Below are 16,845 nucleotides of genomic sequence, written 5' to 3'. Positions count from 1 at the left end.
TTGACTTTTTTTTTTGAAAGGCACCCTCAAATAAAACGTATTATTATTATTACTATTATTATTATTATTATTATTATTATTATTATTATTATTATTATTATTATTATTATTATAAAGAACCTCTTTTGTGCACATCCCCTCACTCTGACAACTTTCCATGTGTGTAATCCTTCACGGCCTCTGTATGTGTAGCATGTTCCTCTCCTTATATCAAGCCTGGGGTGGAAAACAGCAGAGCAGTTTGTCTTGCTCTATTAAAATGTCTTTCTTTCATGAAGTAGCTCAGCACTGATTACATGTAAATGTGCTGACTTCTTAACATCAACACTCGGGCATGCAGCAAACCGTCTCAATCAGGCCGACGCTCCGGTGTGCATTCATTACAAAGACAGGAATGACTCCACTTCGAGGAGTTGAGATACCATGCAGGACTCTGATGGACTCAGCTCTTTTTGAAGTGCTGCAGGTCTTTGCATGCACAAACCATTACACATAAAACACACGTGTTCACACGAGTACACGTAAAAACCCTTGCAGAAATATCCGCAATCTGTGTGAGAGACAAAAAGTCCCTCCTCACGCACAGCAGGCTTCTCAAGTAAAGCTTTCATAAATAAATTATGTTGTTCAGTAATGGAGCGGTGTGCTGTTGTTGTGGGAACAAGGCTGACGCTGCCATGACAACCTCAAGGGTCATGTGAGGTCATCCGCAGCTGTTGCTTTGACGCCATCACGCCATCACATCCCTCTGCTCAGAGGGTGAGTCTGTCAATAGATTTCAGAGTCTGTGGGGTTTATCTAGTTGTATGCACTGTGTGTGTGTGTGTGTGTGTGTGTGATGTGTGTATGTGTGATGCAGTTAGACAAAGTGAGCATGGTAACCAAGGCAACAAAATAAATATGAAGGCAGTAAATAAAAAAAACAAAGAAACAAAATAATGTAAGCAGCATCTCAACACTTGATGAAATGTAGGTTTTACCGGTGAGTCAGAGCAGCAGTTTAGTATGCACATTATGTACAGACTATATATGAATATTTAATACTTTTTCAATATATAACATGTCTCCTTGTCTTTTATAATAAAAAAAAAAAAAAAAAAACATTCATTCCAAATAGCACCTCTTACTAAACGGCTGTTCACTGCAGAAAAAAACAAAACAACTCGATCTTTTTAAAACACAAAGAAAGTGTGGGATCGATTATTTAGAAATAAAAAAAGGAAATCATTGATACAAAATGAAACACTCTTAACTAAGATCATCAGATCGTGTTTATTTTCATGATCAACAGCATCAAAAAGTTGTGAAGCTCAAAAGCTTCAGATCTTCAGTCGTACTTTCAGCCAAGAGATGCTGAGGAGAGGAGAGTTAGAGAACGCTTTTCAAGTTCTTCTGGACTGTAAACAGATGCAAGAAGTTGCTTGTGTATCTCTTACAAGCAGGCAGAAAGGAGAGGAGCTGACCTAAGTTGCACTAATACATTGGCAACATTTAAGTTGCCATTTATGCAATCATGACGGTGCGCCAGTTTGATAGCAATTTCTGGAATTCAAAAAGAAGAAATGTCTTATGTATGTTAATATTAATTATATAGAATAAATCAAATGAAAGAATTTAAAGACGACACTCCTGTTTAACACCTTCTTACTCTTCATGACATCTCTCACTGGCGATTCACAATCTAGTTTCACAATCTAACAGCGACGACAGTAAAATCCAGACACATCTTCTGAATAAAAATGGAAAAAAAGTTTCACATAGTAATACTTTTAAACATGCAACAGTAATTAACCAAGTTTAGTCATACATTTAGCGAGAGAGAGAAGGTGACGTCTAATTTGCAGAAACAGAGTTCTCAACCTCAGGTGGAGTGTTCCTGCTTTTGTTAGCAATAAACAAAGAAGAAGTTACTCAATACTGGATTCAGAGGACTTCTAATTCCGTTGCCATGGTATCAAAACATCGAGCTTTTTTGATTCTACTAGAATAATTGAGATAACCCTGCTGACAGATCTACAGGTAAAACAAATGAACCTGAAGGTATAGTTGTGCAAAATGAACAGAATCTCAGTTTGTTTTAAAGACTCATCTTTGTTCACTTGCTGGAAAAATAATTCTCCTTCAAGTAAACTCAAACCCTGACGTCAAGAAACAATCGCTCCACACCGAGCTTCATCCATCAATTATCTGTCCATGAACTTTTGAAGTTGTGCAAACTTGTCCCATACATGACACAACAAAGATGCAAACCTACAGTTTGAAAGACTGTTAGAAAACGCCTTCGGGACTAAACTTACAGACACAAATCTGAAGGCATAGTTGATAAGTTGACCTTTTCAGATGAAATCAAACGTCTTTTATTAATTGTCATGTAAATAAATTATCTCAGTTTGTTGTTCCATTATTTTTGTCCCTCTGTGTTTCTCTCTGATGACATTTAAGATTTTAATCTGTTCAGAATGTTCTCATATTTCAGCCCGCATGTCCTGCATCTCTGTCTCTGCTTATCTGTGTGTGTGTGTGTGTGTGTGTGTGTGTGATCGCAGGCCTGCAGACACACACGTGCACACACCAGCCGTTCTAAATCAAGTTGGAAATTATTGCTCACTGATGAACAATTACAACAGAGTCTGTGACAATCACCCGTCTATTATCATAATCAACTTCACACGAGGAGATGTCGCTTTGAACAGAGTGAGGAAGAGGATGAGGAGTGTGCGGGGAGGGAAACACTCACAACCTCTGTGTAGTTTCTGCGCTGCACAAACACAATCACAGAGAAATCACAGTGGGAAGGGCTCGATGTTAAATACCGAGAATGATTCAGGAAGACAATAAGACGGACAATTTGAAGGTAGAAGAAGAAGGAGTGCGTTTGCTAAATACACTTTACTGTGATCGTCGGAGTTCTCCTGAAGTTAATTAGTGTCATTACGATTTTCAGGACATGTATTATACCTCGTTCTGCTGTGTTTCCTCTGCAGCTTTGATTCTGTATGTTTCTCAGCTTTTTTCTTCCAACACCCCCAGAGAAAAGTCGAGAAATTGTTCTCAAGCTTCAGGTGATGTGAGTAAACAAAAGAGCTGAGTGACGATTACATTTAGGCTCATAAGAACAAACCGGGGGTGCACTTTGTTAACAACATACCAGAGGAAATATATAAAAATCGCTTATTCCATGCTAGTTGAGAGCGGTTTGTGAAGCTACAGACGTTTAAAGTTAATCTGAAGATCGACAAGGAAAGAGACATGAAATGGATTTATTTGTTTATCTATATTCAAACCTGAGAAATAACTTGCATAGGATGACTTTCTGCACCTGGTTAAGATGATTCACATGAGACAACGATGACCGATGTGTAGCCTGATGATGTCACAATCTGTTGTGAATATCTGCAGATATTTACACACGTCTCTTCTTCTCTTTATCCATCACAGGTCCTCTTCCTCTTTGTATCAAAGAGTAATGAGACTACATGAGGGCTCTTTTTTTTTAAAGTGAAGGCTGTGGTGTGAAGGAGTGCTGTAAAGCCGTACGCACTTCTCTTCAGATGATCTCAGCCATGCTGTCAAAGTCCCATAGTGCAGTAAACAGGTGACTGATACAGAGACAACTGTTCAAAGATATTGTACTATGAAAACAAACTTTGAAAAAGGTGGAGAAGAAACTCTGCATTACCTTTGACTTCTCTCCTTCTACAAACAGGCTTTAATTCGTCTGAGCGAGCTCCAGTAGCTGACCTTAAGTTAGCACTGGTCTATCATCAAATCCCAGCAGAAGTTAAGAAGAAGACTTCATTTACCGAACCTGTCTTCCCTCTGCATCAAACAGTAGATATCTTATATGCTCACAGCATACATACATTTCTTCACTGTTGTTCTGTAGCTTCCAGTCCAGCTGACGCAGCCCCTCCAAACACGCTCCATTATTGAACACTTTGTCTGAGTAGAACAACGCCTCGCCAGCTGAGCGCTCCTATAGGAGGAGACAGTCCTCCAAGGGTGAAACGGCATCATGTCCGCAGAGTTTGATTGAGAAGATGATGGGTTTTGTCATCTTGTTATGTATACAGTGTTATTTCTTCTGTGATTATGTGTAGGCTGTGTGCTCGTTTGTTTTCCCTCTCCTTTGATTGGTCATTAACCCCCGAGCTAATCAGGAGAGAAAACAGAACTTTTTAATAACTGTGTTTGCGTGCATAGAAAGTGTCCACTGTTCTTTAGAATATATGATTGTTAGAAACAAAATGTTTATAAAAAGAGGAAAGAAAAAGTGGAACACAGCAACACAGTTAGAACTTAAATAACTGAATAGATTCAAGTACGGAAAGTTTTTTTTTTTAAATGTTTGACTCCCCTGCCCAAATATTAAACCAATTGAGAGATGGAAGTGGGCCAGAGAACTGCTTCAAATAGAAGTAGGGATGCAAAAATTAATCGTGACTCAGTTGAAAATCGATTCAAAGGTGTCAAGGTTCGAATCGGTTCTCTGAAAAATAAATGGCAGTAATATTGTGATGTGTCAGCTGCTGTCGAGAAGAGGAGGTTGGTTGTAATTAGCTGGCAATATCACGGCAGTGGAAGTATTTTGGCTTCCCAAGACAGGAAATGAAGGAAAAAAACTGAGTGCAAATATTACAACAAGGCAGAGAACTTCACAAATAGCACAGTCAACATCAAGCTTCAGCATTTAAGCTCCAATCACCTCCCGATTCTCTTCAAATAAATGGTGGGAGAATCGTATTGTGAACTCAGTAACGTCTGTGACACAGAGTCAAAACCATTCCAGCAAAAAGCCCATGACACAGACACATGACCCAGGCCGACGGAAAGTGACGCGCTGACCAAACACACGCGATGCTGCTTCTCGTTGTTGTAAAGTAGAGAGAGGAGAAGACAGGTTTAGCTGCTCGCTGATTGTGAAAGCTGACTCTGTGAGCGTGACTCTGCTCTTCAGTGTCAGAGTGAAACTTTGTTTAGCTCCTTCCGTTATTGAGCAAGTGTGTTTTGTGAACTGTAATCAAACGTGTGTATCTAAAGTGGTGAAATTCATGTTGTGAGAATAAGTAATGCCTGTTTTAATACCAGTCCGATTACTTCCCATCCCTGCCTTCGATATGATTTACTCATAAGTAGGGCCCGGCTGATGTGGGATTTCTTGGGCCGATACCAATATCAGGGAGAGAAAAAAACAATCAGTAATGTTGGCACATACCTGAGATCATATTAGCCGATACTGACAGTCACTTGTTATGTTAATATCGGCTGGTTTTACTGGCTGGCCGGTTAATCGGTCAGGCTCGTTTTTCAAGGTTATCCGTAAACTTCTTATTTGCCATTGATAGAGAGAGGACATGAATCGTTGCCTCATGTGTTGGAGTCACATGCTTTGTTGATGCGATGATCCACCACTCCAGTCAACTTGTCACTCTATGAGAATCACTTCTGCTTGGAGAGGAGAGTCATTACAACGACAAGAGGTTGTGTGTTAAAAACATTTGAAAGTGTTTGTTTTTTAAGGTCATTGCAGCCGAGGAGGTTTTGGTGGAGTTTGTAACAGCTTTCAGACAGTTGAGTCACTTTGCACACACGTTTCCTCTGATTGTTCCGGCTGTATGTTTCTCTTTTCTGTTCGTCCCTTCTCTCTTTCTGTTGTATCCTGTCCAGGTGTAGCCACTGATAGAACAACGAGGCACACTCGGCTCCAGCTTAAAAGGCGAGCGCTGCTTCATGTTGAAGAAGAGTCGGAGCTGTGTCTCTCAGTCAGAGAGTCTTTTGACTTAGTTAAGGTGTTTAATGTGTTTTAATGGGTCAGTTTGTATTTTGTTGATCGCTCCATGGGGCCGCCTTATGGTGGGCGTATATTCACATGTCACACGTCCTCATCACCTAGCTTTTTTTCGGAACAGATTTACATGATTGGGAAGTGCATATTTTGAATGTAACATCAGACATACATTGAAAGGTTTAGGTGCCCTCTGATTATTTGTTTCCTTTCTGTCTTCAGTAGAATGATTTGTTTGACAATCAAGCAGTCAGTCAACAAAGACGAGAGATGCTCATTTGCCTTTAGCCTATTTTAAAACATTACAACATGAATGTCAGTCTTTAAAAAAACATCACATTATGTCTGATGATGTGCTCTGAAGCCTGTGACTTTTCACGCACATCCTGATACCATGCTGAACTAAAAACGTCTTCATCAGTTAATATTTGTATTCCACTAAAATCTTTTCACACAGGTGTTGGAAGCCTAGTTTTTGGTGCACACGCCCAGTGTACGGAGACTATAGTGATTGTGTTGTAAATGTGTATTTTAACTTTGCACTAACATCTTGACACTTATTCTTTTGTCTTTTTTTGACTCTGTATCTTTAAATGTTCTAATGTTGTCCACTGTCCTATTGCTGGAATAAAAACATCAAATAAACCTTTAAACAGCTGAGACTTGATTGCTGTCAAAACTAAATATTCGATGTAGTTTAGTATTTCTGGTTTCAACGATACTTTAAGGATGATAAAACGAAAGCAGAGCATTCCCGATACCTCAACTACAAAAATCTGTTTTATGTTCTACATTTTAAGTGAATAGTCAGGCCTTCGTTTTCTGTTAAGACTTGATCGATGTCTCTCTGTACTTTTAAAGTCTCCATCTTCCGTTTCACGGCAGTGTGAGAAAAAGGCAAGAAAGTGGTTCAGAAACACCACAAACAGCAGCAGAAAAGCTGAAACAACAGGTACAGTCAGAAGGGACGGTCAGTCACACAGGTTCAAACGAGTGGGAGCAGGTTAGGAAGGAGGTGACAGAGCACAGACTCCTGATCTCAACTTGAACATGTCTTGTAAATGTACTTGGAGCAGAGTGTAAAAACCCACAGATCAGCAGGTACCCTGTAGGGACGGACAGATGGACTGAGAGATAGTTGGAAGACATGAAGTGGGAGGGGGTGTGGAAGCGATTCCTTGCACACCTCTCAGTCATAAATATGGAAAAGGAACAGCGCGGCTCAGCCAGCCCTCCTACGAGCAGAATGTTACCCTGCTTCTCTGGCAGAGAGAAAAGGCCTCGAGCGAAGAAAGATCCAGAACACAGATCGACAGATGAATGAATTCACTGACGGAGAGATGTACAGAAAAATAAAGCTTTTAATAACTGATGGAGATGTGGAGCTGCTGTCAGTTCATGTGGACACTTACGTTGTCATTTTTGAGGTTTCTGACTGTTGATGCTGAATAACAGGGCAGACAAGCGAAATAAACATTGCACAACGTATTTGTCCAATTTAGAAAACATCAACTTCTCTGCTGTGTGTGCTGGTAAGAGATATAAACGTTCCTTTAGTTAGTTAGTGACGTGTGAATTTAAAGGCGCTCCCTCTTTATGCCCCTGCCAGCAGATTACAGTAATTTGTTGTTTCTCTTTAAAACTTTTTGATACTGTTGATCATCAAGATAACTTGTTTCATCTTTAAGAAATGTGTTATCAATAAGTATCAACGTGCTAAAGGCTTTACGTGGTTGTGATTAGTCTTTTTTTTTAAAGGGGCGCTATGGAACACTGACACCTGGTGTTTGAAATGGGTACTGCATTCCAAATTCATAACAGAGCTGTCTGTCCCCGCCCCCTCCTCTCACGGGAACACAGGTTGCTAAGTTGCAGACACTCAAGCTTCAGGGATAACCGCGAGTTGCTGACCGCCAAAGTCCGATTTACGTATCAGGCATGGCTAATAATTCAGTCTGCGTGGCTAATGCTTAACAATGCAAACCATGCAGCTACTGCTGGATCTATTGGTCATTTCTCTTAACTGAAATGAATAAACATTGGCACTTTGTTTCCTGGTTAGCACTGAGCTGCTGTTAAAACAGCTGAATGATCATGTGTGCATTAAGTGTGTGTGTTGCAGTAACAGACAGATGGAGCTTTGGTGTCGTTCCATCGTGGAGTAGGCGAGCTGTAAGGTGAAGCAGGTGTCGCGCGTTAAGGTGGTGGAGAGCTGACGGTGTGACGTATCTCATTATCACTGCAGCAGTGCCAGAGAAACGCTCTCTGAACCTCCTCTGCTCTCCTCTGACGCCGATCCTTAATTAGTCTCCACGATTTGAAGCATTATCGTTGTTGTCGGGCACAAATGATCAAAGTTGTAAATAATTTTCATCTTGGAAATCAAACCGGCGTTCTTGCACAAAAATGTGTTGTATTGTGAATGGGTCTGAGTGTATTGAACACGAGACGTAAATAGTCAGCACATGGTGAACTTGAAACTGCGATGGTGTGAATGTGAGAGAGACTTGAAATCTGTCCAGGGTGTTTCCTGTTGCTCAGGCAGCCTTGCATTCTGTTAGAAAGGCTGCGTCTGAGAAGAACCTCGGCCCCGTACGGTTACATGTTTCGAGGTAAGATGAGGAAAATGTACAAAACTCTTTGTCCAGTCGATCCCTCAACCCGACAACATGCCTCAGGGCCTTGATCTGCCCAGATTCCATTTACAACACAAAATCAGTGAAGGTCAGCGTCTTCAATGCTCAGCTTCTAAAGTGAAAAAGCATCAGCTGTTTTAAGTCGCTGCGATAAATTAAAAAGGGTTCAACGTGCCGGTAGCCTAGTGGTTAGTGCGTGTCCTTCGAGCAGGCAGCCGGGTTTGAAATCCAACCTGTGACTCCTTTCTCTCTCTCTGTCTCTCTCAGCACTGTCATATCCCTCAAATAAAGGATGAAAAAAACACACACAATTATTTAAGCTCTCAAAACGCTGCCGTCACTTCTCCCTCACCTACCAATCAAAATCAGGAAACAAGTCGGACTCTTTTTTTTTTTTGAGAGCAGCTGCTAATCACGTTCTAATTACGCTGTTTCATGTTAGTGTTTCTTGAATAAAAGCAATTATTTAATGTAGAAACAAAATAAAGAGGGAAGGGTTTGTGCTGAGAGATGACTTTAGAGTCACTCAGGTCGCGTGTGCTGCCAGCACCCAAAAAGCTCATTTATGGACAGAGGTACTTCATGACCAGAAAGTCCGACTTAGATTATTATTGTTGTCTGACAACACTTCAGGACGGATCTCAACAGAGCAAGACCTTATACATAATAAGAGAAGGACAAGGAAGCAGAGACAGTCTTTACGTTGCCCTCGACCGTTCTATCACACTCGGTTCACTAAAGAAACGTCACCTCACATAAACTCCGCTAACAAGGATGAATCTCAGTCATTGTTGTCTCCTCAAGGCCAGCAGCTGTCTTTGAACCTTTATCACTGAGCAGACTCACAGAGACACACACAGCTTCAATGAATGCTTGTCAATCCAAAAACACTCAAACATCAAACTGGCACCTCAACATGTTTCGAAGTAACTTCAGTCTGCTTGCTGCGAGTTGCAGGTTTTCATTGCATGTTATAGATAACGACACGAACTTAATATCGAACTTAGACATATCTAAATCAAGTCTTATCAAATTCAACCCTCGAAGCTCATATTGTAAAACAGAATTTAGCATTTATTACACACTGCAGTCTCGTCAGCAGCTGCCGTTAGCCTGCTGCTAACACGCTTTGTGTGTGTTGGAGGAGTTTGCTTGAGTGGTTTTGGGGTAAATAGTTGTTTATTCGACGTAATGGAGTAGATAGGCTGTTGACATGAATTAGTGAATAAATACGAATCTGTCTCTGCTCTCTAAAGGCTCTTCTACTGATTGGGGGGTGGGGGGGGGTAGAGCTGGGGGGGTGGAGAGAGAGAGTGAGAGGGAGAGAGAGTAAGAGAGAGAGAGTGAGAGAGTGAGCGAGCAATTTGTTTATCAAACACTTTCCTCCCTCAAATCTGATTTACTCAATGTCACATTGAAGAGTTGGACCTCTCCACTGTTTGGTGGGTGTGTGTGTGTGTGTGTGTTTGTGTGTGTGTGTGTGTGTGTGTGTTTTCTACATGCTATCATTTTGCCTCGGTGAGTTTGTGTTTGATTATTCAAACTAGTTGCTTTAACTCTGTTTCTTCACTTCCTGTTCCTGATGTTGGTTCATTTGAAATAACAATCTTTGAGATGCACGGTTCATCTAAAATAAAAAAGAAAGAAAAAGTTTAAAGACTCCATCTCCTCGTATGTATTTAACCTTGACGTGAACGAGTGCTCTCAGACTCAAACACTATAGAAATTCATGAAAATATTAAATATTCATTCACATTTATTAGTGACCTTACAAAGAGGAAAGTGGACACGGTCCACCTCTGGATGCAGGAGGAGCTTTCAGTCTCTTCTCTCACCATGAAGTGGTTGACAAAATGTGTACCAGACAAAGAGCTGAAAAAAGTGACAGAGCCTAAAGTTTAAAACACAGACAGACTTCAGCGTCTTCTGCATGTTGTGAAGCTGTGCAGTCAAACACAGACACAGACGACCCGTCACAGTCCTCATCGTCCTCGTGTGCGGTGTGAACTCGTGACGTGTGCTTTTCTCTTGAGATGACCTGGGCCTGCTGCCGCAGTCACACAGCGCAGTAAACGGGCGAGCACGCCATTCTGTGGACATGGGAGACGTGTGTTTCCCTGTTTAAAGTGATTGACCTATGAAACGACGCCTTCAAGGTGGAAAAGTGACACGCTGTCACTTTTAAAAACCTTTTTTTCAGTCGAACTTTGACCATCCTCAAACCTCTAAGAAATACTTTGGATTCTTTGTCACGTGCTCAAATTGTTCATTTTAAAAACTTTGTGAGTGTGGAAGCAAACACACACATATAATCTAGACAGGATGTGTGAGGATGTTCACCCTGGTTTTGCTCGCGCCTTTCTGCTTGTTCAAAGGCAGTTTTCTCCTCGTCCGTGTTTCACAATGGTTTGATCCTCGCGCCTCTGTAAATAACAACGAGCATGGTCGGACCTGCTCTCCAGAGAGGGAAAAGGAAACTTTTTTGATCTCTGACAAGTTGTGATTTTCATCAACATGCTGCAGTTTGCAGTGATGGTGTTTGGGTTCATGCTTGCATCAGTGGCTAATAAGCGACGGTCTAATATTCAACACTTCCTTGTTTTTCTGTCTTTAGATTTCGAGGCACAACAGAGAAAAAAGACACTAATTGGCAGCAGACCAGCAGCATTCCACTGCCAGACCACTCTTCAAGTTGGTAGGTTCAACTCTCACCGTCTCTCCATCTGTGTCTCCGCTCGGCATTGTGTGACAGCCTCGCAGTTGTTCCATCTTGCACATATTTCTCCTTCGATCCTGTTAATTTTTGCTGAGATTCCTCGCTCTGCTTTTCTATCCAAATCTGCTGTTAAAGAGCGAGAAGATTAGCACCAATTTGACTTGATTGGACTATTCTTCTGGCGGAGGGAGAGAAAAAAAAAAAAACCCCGCTCTGCAATTTGAACACGTGCAGGGAACAAATGATTGCGATCAATAAAAAAAAGAGCGGGGGACAAAAATGAGAAAGAAAAGGAATGAATTGCCAATTTCTGTTCTTGTTAAGTGTTTTTGGAAGGCAGCTCTTGAGGAAAAGCTGTTTCCGCTCAAGGACTCTGACAGTGTGTTTGTGTGTGTGTGTGTGTGTGTGTGTGTGTGTGTGAGGGGGGTGATGGGGTCTGCTCAGCATTCAATAGCACCTGATTATCAGACATGGGTCTGTTCTCTTCACAATGGTTTATGGAGGATTACAATAGTGTTTTTGTTTTTTAAATAATGCATGTTTATGTCTGCAGAGAATCACCCGGGAACTGAGGTCATTTTGGCTCCAGTTGTTGTTAACCTACAGTTTGAGCAGAAAATAATCTCCAAATATCGGTGTTGGACTGATGGACTTGCTCCAGGCTTTCTGCAGAAAAGAAAATGGATTGGCTTCAGTGAATATCCCCTCTGCTTTGTTTGCCATTTTTATGTTGAAGCAACTAAAATCAACAGTGTACTGTTTTATTGCTGTGCGGCTGTAAAACAAAATGATTTATAATGAATATACTGTGATGGTGTTCAGGAGTCAAACAGCACAGTGTCAAGATAGATCTGTTGTCCATTTAACTCGACTTCAACTTTTATTTTTTTCTGAATCCATTTTCCAACATGCATATCCAGTGTGGGTGCTCCTCGACGATACAAACCGTTATTGGAAAAAAACCCAACAGTCAACATCATGACGAGGTTGAAGTTCATGGAGCCTCAGCTGTTTGACTCAGCTTCACCTCTTACTGTGACATCATCATCATCGTTTGCACATGTTCTGTGTCTGCTACTTCAAGCTGATTGGGCCGCATCTCAACAATGCTTGTGTTTCCACTGCAGGCGTTGTGGTCCATCTGCACATGCCGACAGGGCCACTCCACTCCAGGAGGTCAGAAAACTGAGCTTGTTAAGTCCAGTCAATATCAATATTAATAAAACAGCATGTGTCAGTCAGACGTCCCATCACCTACTGAACATTACTGCAGGTCAAATGAGTGACAGATCCACCTTGGACAGGCAGAGGAACCTGTTTTTGTGTTGTTCTCTGTCGTCTCGCTCGATCTCGGAGTCTAACATTTCCTTTTTAGCCGAATATCCATTTATCGTCTTCTAAACCCACCTGGATGCACCTGCCTCTCCTCGTCTTTGTTTTCCACAACCTTGCACCATGTTCATCAGAACCAAGTGCTATCTGTTGTCAACTGAATGGAGTACGACTCAGATAGGTAACAGTAAAGAGAGAGAGAGAGAAGACGTCAGTCTGTCTTTCTGTAGTTATTCAGTGCAGAGCTTTACCAACACTGTTTTTTTTTTTCATTTTGCCTTTTGATAAATCCTTTCTGAAGTTAGAACAACCTTGATCTACTTTAGAAGAGAACATAGACTTGAGTGTTATTTACTTCTCCATACAAGAAAGATGTAAATGAGTAAGTAAGTGTTTTTTTGCACTGATTGTGTAAATGTATTACATTCTGTGACTCAGCCTCTTAAAACAAACAACCACTCAGTATGAAGTTAGTCATAAACCTCAGAGATGAGCGTCGGCCAACAAAAGTTCACTGAAACAAACCGTGAACTTTGATCACAAGAACAAAATCTAATCAAAGACGTGTGGGCAAAAGAAACCTTAATCAAATGAAGAAACAAGCTTCTAAATTTTTAAAAGCTGAAATGATTGATCAGAGATGGGTACAGAAATCCATTCAAATTATTCTAATTCACAAAGATCACCAAACAGCACTGCAAAGCAAATACCGTCTCTGTGTTGTTGTTCATGTTGCACAGATCTAATCGTTCATTCTGTAATCATTTGGGCAGAAGTTGGCACAGGTGATGAGGGTCAGGGAAGTCACAGTGAAGCAGATTGTGTCAGACTCTCACCATATGAGACCCTCTGGGCTGTGAAAAGAGTCGAAAAAGGAACATGAGCAGTACTTGCAGTTCTTCCTCCTCTGAGTGTTTGCACGTTGCAGATGAAGATGAGGAAAGGCGTTACAATGAGTCACGGGTCAAACAGACGTCTTGTAGGTTGGTGTCGGCTGAATCTCAACTAAAGACGGAAAAATGAAGAAGTCGGCTGAATATGCAGAAATGTGTGATAACAAACAGCTCCAAAAGCTTGTTTGAGGACACCAAAGGATGTACAGTAGGCTAAGCAGGGAGTGTACGACAGGATGATCGTCTGTAAATATTAATTAAAGCCTGAGTGACATCACCCATCTTTGACTGAAGGGAGCTTTGGAGCCCCGGCGTTGGCGGTCCACATGCTGGGAAATCCTGTCTGAACTTTCAGTCAACCTAATGAAAGGCTGAGAGCTGGAGCTGAGGCGGCGCTTCATGACAAACTGTTACACCGCCCCGTCAATCACTGTGTCAATCAGGTCAGCTCCATTTCTGCTGCCCATTTTTTAAATAGGTGTGTCTGTGACTACTGGTGCCAGCCTCAAGTGGACACTTGACGTACTGCAGGATTTTACATTCATTCTTCAACATCAGAGGTTGCTGCTTGGACAGGACAGTGGATATCATAATAAGCGGTGGTAAACTAAATTAAAAACAGTACGCAGTAAAGAAAATACAAAAAGTTCACTTCATTAATTTTACAAGAAGATGAACCTGTAAAATAGATTTAGATCTGCAACAGTACACTTCAAAATTCAGCCCAGCTTTAGTTTGAATGAATAATAAAAGAGCTCTTCTGAATGAAAACAAATCCTTGTTTCTGTAATGATAAACATTTAATTGCATTTTTTATTGAATATTGATGACAGTGAATTGTTACGAGAGGTAAAGAACAAAAACCTAAAACAGTGGTTGCGACGATCTGGATAAATAAGAGTCAGAAAGGAAAGAGAAGAAAAAACAATCAAAAGTAACAATACAACAACAACCACACACAAAAAGACAACACCGTGTAGACGGTGCTGTCATGGGGAATGGGTCCACGAGAATAGATGGATTTGGACAGTCAGGTATTTCACACCCAACAAGATGTTCAAGATTTTTGTGGAATTCAGGCCAGAAGTCTTCTGAAGTCAGACGTTATTTTAGCACAAACTTCCCCCTCCTGTATCTCCAGCTGCACTCTGTATAACTGTGATAAAGTCCAATAAACTCGGTTTAAGATCTTGGATTGAAAAAGTCTTGTTTGAAGTTCTCCTAGATATCTTTCTAAAGTTGTGTAGCATCCTGTTAGTAAGATTCCCTCTCATACTTATTCGTGTATTGGTATGTACCACCTAAAGCTCTGTATCTCTGGATGGGATTGATTCAGATCGTTTTTAAAAAAACGGACTTTAGTTCTAGCACAGAAAGTAAAAACAAGTGTTTTATTTGAGACAAACACAGAAAGTTTCTTCTTTCACAGGGACAGTTTGGGCATACGCACAAAAATGTAAAAATGTCAAATTGAATAGAATTGTTCTGTTCACAAAATGTGTCCTTTCGCAGCGCCGGGACAAAAGATGACATTTCTGAGAATCTAAGATAGAAATGTTTGGTATGTGTGGCCGACATGGTGAGCCAAGAAATAACGGAAATGTGGAATAATAGCTCCGCATTTCTAACCTTTTCTTGGGCGTTCAGCTGTTTGGGAGGTGAATGAAACCAGTCATGGAAGAGTTACCTCCATTGTGTCACCAAATCACTTTTTACTTAATCACTTTAGATGTAGACAATAAGAAACCTACTTCAGTTCAATCAGTAGAGACTGAAGTAAGAGTGTACACTTACTCACTGAACGGTTTAGAAAAAGTTGAATATGTGACGACTGCGTCTTGATGATGTCATGCACTTAGAGGGGTCGACTGCAGGATGAGAAACCCGGCGTGTCGCCCCCGGTGGGGGTGATAGAAGAATACAGGTTGTGATGAGGAGTGGCTTTGTACGGCGGTATCTGGACTCTGCTGAGCTGGAAATGAAGGGAACAGGGCGGAGGTCTGTGGAGAGAGAGAGAGAGAGAACATGTGAGGATTTGATGAAAGAGATTGCAGAGATTATGAGTTAAAATGTAAACGCCCATAATCAGCTGATGAGTGGTCGAGAGGGAGAGGCGAAGTTGAATGAAGAAAATTGAATGAATGTTGATCAGAATATACCTCAAATCTTTCTGCTTGAATTTCACTGAGCTCAGCTTCCTTGAATCTTTAAATCTCCTTTGTTTAAAGTCACTTGATGTTTCTCTGAAGGTGTTTTTTATATCACACATAGCTGCCATTCCACCTGGATCTCTGGGGAGCTCAACACGTATGCACATGATTCATTTCAGCCTGGAAGGGCTACACTTGATGCTAATTATAAACACATACTGTACACTCACATGCATTACTGAAATCTGCAGGACAGAAAAGTAATGAGGGATTTCAAACACAAGAGGAGATTCAATTATTCAAGTTTATTTTTGGGCCATGAAACCAACGAAAACGCAGAGCAGCACCGACCATTCATTTATCCTTTTTTTCATTCTTTCTTTTCTTATCTGGTAATCTTTTGAAAAACTGAAAAAACCTCAACCAACAGATTGTCCTTGAATATTCAGGCCAGTCTGAAGGACACATTCCCTCGGATTTCTGATATGGCTGCACTTTCTGCAACAAATACAGGAACTTGCAAGATAGATGAAGTGTATTTTTATATATTCAATCGAACTTTGCCAACCATTCCCTCTGATTATTTTGGACTTCTTTCTTTTTGCTGCCAACAGTTAAAGACCTGTTTTCTACATTTTCCACACTGTGATCAGCTCTGTGACACTGCGTTCAAATGTGGTGAGAAGAGAGCTTGAGAGAGAACAACTGGGAAGACACCTTCATTGATAGAACAATAGTTATCTTAGGAGTTGCAGATTTCTTTCTTACCATATGTTCAAAGTTGTGGCGTGACTTGATTAATCAAAATGAATCTCATCCATTTAGCGAGTGAATTTGTGAGTTGGTCGAGTTTGGGCTGCAAACACCTTTTGTTTGTTCTAGTAGGTTGAAGGGAGGGTTGAATTGCGTCGGTGGTATGCAAACTCTTTTTATGCACAGAACCGCGCTGCTATCAAGGTTACCGTCAGGCTGTTTCTTGAAATGAAAATGTCCTTGTATTGGCTCTAACAGCGCGCTTCCATCCAAGTATTTTGGTGGCCTTTAGCCAAACTCAGACGTCACGTGTGCGTCACTTTAATCGCCGTACTGGAAAAAAAAAACATACATTAAAACAGTTCTGTGCTGTTTATGAAGCAAACTGTGATTAAATGCATTCAAAGAAATGAACACTTTATTTTCTTGTAATTAATTAATCTTAGTTACACGTTAAAGTCCCATCACTTGTTGCTTTTAAGTTGTGTTTGATCCCTGTGATAACTTCCACATCTCGTACCTCTTCACACTCCCACAGCTGAGGGGAAGCGGACAAAAGAAAACATCTCTTCTGATTTTG

At 40.9% G+C, this 16,845-nt stretch overlaps 1 long non-coding RNA gene across 1 annotated transcript in view; it reads left to right on the top strand.

Moving 5' to 3' along the window:
• Positions 1 to 12,093, top strand: part of LOC306820678 — a 33,603-nt gene extending 21,510 nt beyond the window's left edge. The window contains exons 3-4 of the long non-coding RNA XR_013778690.1: positions 11,036 to 11,116; positions 11,691 to 12,093. This is a non-coding gene — a long non-coding RNA (uncharacterized lncRNA). The remainder of the gene's footprint in view (positions 1 to 11,035; positions 11,117 to 11,690) is intronic.
• The last annotated feature ends 4,752 nt before the right edge of the window (positions 12,094 to 16,845 follow it).

Source organism: Symphodus melops, assembly GCF_947650265.1.
Source record: "Symphodus melops genome assembly, chromosome: 2".
NCBI lineage: Eukaryota > Metazoa > Chordata > Actinopteri > Labriformes > Labridae > Symphodus > Symphodus melops.
Note: the sequence above shows the minus strand (reverse complement) of the source record. Positions and strands in the feature narration are given on the sequence as shown.